Source organism: Poecilia reticulata, linkage group LG4, assembly GCF_000633615.1.
Source record: "Poecilia reticulata strain Guanapo linkage group LG4, Guppy_female_1.0+MT, whole genome shotgun sequence".
Lineage (NCBI taxonomy): Eukaryota > Metazoa > Chordata > Actinopteri > Cyprinodontiformes > Poeciliidae > Poecilia > Poecilia reticulata.
This window is the reverse complement of record NC_024334.1, coordinates 4,139,068-4,144,436: the sequence shown is the minus strand read 5'-3', so window position 1 is coordinate 4,144,436 and position 5,369 is coordinate 4,139,068. Positions and strand designations below refer to the sequence as shown.

The window sequence follows — 5,369 nt, the reverse complement described above, 5'->3', positions numbered from 1 at the left end:
CTTGTTGCGGTAAACAAGCCTCCGGACCACGTGACTCCGCCCCCGTCCCGCCGCCCGTCTAACTGGGAACCAGTGAATGACTGGGATGGTGGAGGAGGATTCGGCCTTTTGTTGCAGACTTTCAGGGTTTGTTTGGCTCCAGTCATCCAGAGAATCGACGCTCCGGTTCTGTTAACTGTCTGGGTCCCGTTGTGGGATTGGATCCGGATTCTGGGTCTCAGATGAACCGAATCAGTTCAGAATCATTCAAAACCATCAATATATATATATATATTTAAACATTTACTAAATAAAAATCATAAGAAATCCATGAAAGTCTGGATTTAAAAGGTCAAAAATTGAATCTTTTCCTGCTTGCTGAAACATTCTAAAGATATGATGTGCAGGAAAACCCAAAAGAACAACAGCAACAGAAATCCATATATTTAACGGTGTTAAAACAAGAGAATTAGTGATGCATGAATGTTACAGGTAGCAGTGAGAGCATTGAATCTAGCAGGACTGACGACAGTGATGGAAAAGACAGTGAAGCTCAGCAGTAACATGAGTCCATTTCCCACAACATGTCTGTGTGAAGTGAGCTTCTCTAGTCTGGCTACTATAAAAACTAAAAACAGAGACTGAGAGCTGCTGAGGAAGAACTTTGTCTTTAATTCCTGCCAGGAAATCAGATCTGTTTTCATCCAAACATGCTCAGGTTTCACACCAGGTGGGTAAAATATACAGATATTRACATTTTGTACATGCAACTCTTCATATTGTAACAGTGAATATGAAGTGAAATGTTTCCCAAATATTATCGCTTCTTTCAGAATAAGAATTATTTTCTGGCTATAAGATGCTTGTGGATTAGTTTGTAAAACAGTTTGGAGTTTTCTACAACTTCTTTAAATTTAACACCACAGTGTTGTGGCTGTTCAGGTGTATTTTTGAAGTGGACACGTTAAGTGCAGTTTGAAATAAGAAATGTAAAATGTGATAAAAATAAATTTTTGTGTCTATTTGATTCCTATTCAAGACACTTTGATAAGAATGACTATAAATGTAATATACGTGGCTACAGAGTATCTTTGTTTACATTTCTGGTTGGTGGTGCCTCGGGATTTTTTAAATTAAAACAATTAACCTTGACTCAAAAAGGTTGAAAAACACTGCAGTAAACTAAAAGTGTTCATTTACTGTGAAGTTGCAGTAATTTGTACATTTTACATTCATTTTATAGGTTTTGTTTGTTTTGGGAAAAACATATTTTGAAGAAGTTAAAGCATTTTCTTTTACAGTAAAACCTGGTGAAATAATATATTACAATGTAAAACATTCACTTTTACATTGTAAAATACAAAAAACACATTTTTATTTTAGTTTGTGGATTTTAATCATAAAATCAAAATCATTTTCACTCATTGTTTTACGGTGGCATTCTGGCTAACAGCTACCAGTGTTTAGTTTTTAGTTGTTTTTTTACAGTGAATATTCTAGATTTTTTCCTGAATATTTCTATACCTAACCAAAACGTTTGCACATCAAGTTCAAGCCTCTTTTATAATCGTATTTCTGATAAATTAATTAAATCCCAGCTCTGTGATTTATTGTTTAGCTCTTATTGGTTTAATTGATTATCTCCTCTCATGTGTTGGCCTTCCCCCGACCTCCCGGTCACCTCGCTGGGGGAGCAGCTGAGGCCTTTTGGCCTCTTCAACCTTTTCTGGTCAAAAGAAGCTAAAGTTCATCTTTCACATGATGCTGTTCGATATTTGGGCTTCTTCCAGAAAGAATTGGACCAAACAAAGGGGCAGTTCTACAGCCTGGGCCGAATGTCAGTAAATCTGGAGGTAAACAATAACAGGAAATGATAATTATGAGCTGCTGTGAGCATCAGTCTGTCAGCGGAGCCTCACATCCCAATCCCATCATTCCCGGTCCAGACTCCACATTCTCTTCAAAATGCTCCACAAAAAGCTTGCTGCTATTATTTTAGCTTTTTTTATGAGCTTCATCGTCCTGTTATCATTTTCTGACAATACTGTCGGCTCCCATTGCTGAATAAACTTTAAAATTGATCCGTAAACAGCGGCCGCCATTATTACTTCCGCAAACAGAGCGTGACTGTGTGACGTCAGCGTCCTTCTTCTGCGCATGCGGGTTTCTTCGGGGACGTAAACGGACTGCTCGTTCGGTTCGCATTTAATTAGCGTAAACCTCAGTTTTACGCGCGTAAAACTAAAATAAAAACAATAAAAATTTGATTTTAGAAGAAAAAAAATTGTGCTTTAGCATCAATGAACGTAGCCTGGTAGAAATTGGTTGAGGAAAAACTGCAAACAGCACCGAAGTGATGAAGGTTTAAAGTTGAAACTGACACTCCTGCCTGGTGAGGGTCACAGATGTGATGTGAGGTCAGGCCTCAGACAGAAACAGGATTAAAACTGATAACCAGGATTAAACCTGTTTACTGTTTGGGTTTAGATCTGACCTCAGATCAGCTGCAGCAGAGACCAAATGTCTGATGAACCTCAAGTTCAGCTTCTGTTGGTACAAACTGTCCTAAACTTTTATAGGTTTCTGTTTGCAACCTGCGGCTCCTGGGCCACAAGTGGATCCCTGGAGCTTCCACAATGGTCCAGCTAATACTTTAAATACAGCTGTAATAATACATGCAAGTTTTTATAGTTGTTTATTGTACATTTGCATTCAATTGGTAAAACATTGATACTAAAGGTTATTTACATATATTTTATCTAGTTTTTGTCCTAAATTTGAAAATGTGCTCTTTTAGCATAATTTTACACAAATATAAACCATCCTACATAACAAAATGTATGTATCCTCCTTTATTCAAAAGTTTAAAGTTTATTTTGATCTGAAAATTAAAATAAATAAATAAAATGACATTTCTTTTATTATAGATTTATTTTAGTAAAAGATTTTGTAAGGTCTTGTAACATTTGCAGCTTCAAATGAAGCTTATTTAGCCAAAATTACTTTCTAAAGGTTGCAAACTTACAGTTTAACTGTTAGTATGAAAACTAATAAAAGATCAAAATCTCATATTTATATCAGATTTTTATTCCTCATCCGACTGTCTGAGCCTTAAATGTGTCGTTGTTTCTGTTTCAGCTTAATTTCAGCTGTTATAAACCATTTGCTCCTGAATTTCAACACTCTTGTTGAAGGGAAACATCCTGATTATTGCTGGTCCAGCGGATCCACAGTTTGGCTGCAGATCTGTGAGAAAATCTTCAAAGTGATTAAAAACAAAAGTCCTCAAAGAAACGTTGGAAGGGATTAGCATATCTCCACTTTAGAGAGCAGAATAAACTGTAATCTCTGATTTCAGGTTATCAACACCTCATAGAAACAACACGGGACAGAACTGAACCCGAACAACATTTGGTTCATGTTTTCTGGAGGTTTCATACAATTATCTCAGCTTGGAGGAATCAGGGATGAACCATCATTCATGGATGGATGGATGATATGTAAAGTAGCATAGTTATGGTAAATAGAGTAATTATGACAAACAAATCCAGTTTAAATCAAACTGAAATACGTCTAAACGCATGAAGCCAATTAGACGTAATAATTGGACTCTGAACTTCCCGGCTTCGTTGGGGTTTTTCTGCAGACCTGTGACGCGTCTCTCTGAGGTCACTGTGGAGGTTGAGCGTTCTGCAACCCCCCGGGTTTAATGTGACAGGATGTGGACGCTTGTTTTATCTCCCAGGGCGTTCCTGCAGCTTTAATTACGACCCTGAGGCCGACGGCTCGCTCCTCGACACGTTTGGTGCTGAACGGCGTCGCTCGCCATCAGAGGGGATTTCACACAGAGGCTGTTCACGGATCAGCTGTTCCTACTGACAGGAATAGAAGTGCGGCTACGTGGACAGAACCACGTCAGAGGAGCAAACCCAAAGATGATGACAGGACTCTGCTCTTTTAGTGGAGGACACCTAAAGCCACAGAAACTTTCACAGAATAAAAAAACTAAATGTATCTTTACACGTGAGCTTCAGCTGGACTGAGGGTCTTCTTGCAGTAAAACTTTCTCTGAAGATTTTGGGAATATAATCAAAAGGTGTTTTACAGCAGGTTAGCAGATCTTTTACCAGGGTAAAATAAAACCTTACATTATCCATTTAACCAGAGACTACAAACCAAAATCAAAAATGGAAATTCCATAGTTTTTTTCTACTAAATTTCTTAGTTAATTTCTACGTTTTTCAGCAAATTTTTGAGATTGGTCTCAAAGTTTCAGAATTTTTCTACAGAAATCGTTTGCAGGACCTTCTAGCAGCCCTGAAGCAAAAAGACTGTAGCGGAAAAGAAGTGATGCGGTAAAGTGAGCCTACATGTGGCTCCACAAGTTGGTTCTGAAATGAACTTAATTTTACAACCTAATGCAGATCTGTTCACTTTGAATTGATTGAATTTAGTTTGAATCTTCCAGAAAAATGTGTTGTTTTGCTTTCCTGGGGTGATTTCATGTTGTTGAATGGTAACAAGTGCTAAGCCACTCCAGGTAACTGGGTTAGATCCTTTTTTTTTTTTTTAGCTTTGCTGTTTCTCAAGCTGGAAATTTTAACTGGATCACTTCCTGGAAGCTGAATCTTTACGCAACAAGTTACCAAACTGTGTGAGGAGGAAGGATGGGATGAATCAGAGAGGAGTGGAGAGGATGAGGAGGCCCGGCGCTCTTTGTAGCTTCCACAGAACCATCTCCAATTACAGGACAAAGGCAACTCTTTCAGCCCCGCAGCTCAAACCCTGCAGCTTTGCATGTCTAATGAGCGCTGGGCTGAATGCTAAAAGGACCCCGGGGTGCTGCAGAGGCCTCGCCCCCCCACAGCCTACACACCACCCGGTAACCCTCTGGACCGGGACGACCAGATTGGGCCTCTTGTTTCAGGACGCAGCGGTCCTGATCCGTCCCAGCCGTGTCGCAGCACAAATGAAACCAGGACAGGAACTAACAGTGCTGCTGATAGAAAGCCTGAAAGTTAAAAGCAGATTTAGCTCAGTGGAAAGAATCAATGAGCTTTGGTGCTTCTTCTTTTTAAGTAGGGCTGCACCATTGCAGGTTTCTGGATGATCACGGTTACTCTTTAAAAGTCCTGACCGTCTGATTCCAACATTTCTTTGTCTGAAATGTTGCTAAACATCGCAAGAAAGTTGCTGAGTTGGCAACAGTAAGACATGAAGACATAACAAGGCCTGTCACAATAAGCAATAAACCAAAAAATGGCATGATAAATTCAAACCAGCTCAATAATCTCCATTTTCATAATTTAGCGCAGGATTTTTTTCTCTCTTTACCAAAAACTGGATGTCAAAAGTTGTCAAAAGTCAGTCTGGTGCTTCTGTCTCTTATA

At 39.0% G+C, this 5,369-nt stretch overlaps 1 long non-coding RNA gene across 1 annotated transcript in view; it reads left to right on the top strand.

The window, feature by feature from the left end:
- The first annotated feature begins 4,280 nt into the window (after positions 1 to 4,280).
- Positions 4,281 to 5,369, top strand: part of LOC103463160 (uncharacterized) — a 7,303-nt gene continuing 6,214 nt past the window's right edge. Inside the window, exon 1 of the long non-coding RNA XR_533481.1 lies at positions 4,281 to 4,334. This is a non-coding gene — a long non-coding RNA (uncharacterized LOC103463160). The remainder of the gene's footprint in view (positions 4,335 to 5,369) is intronic.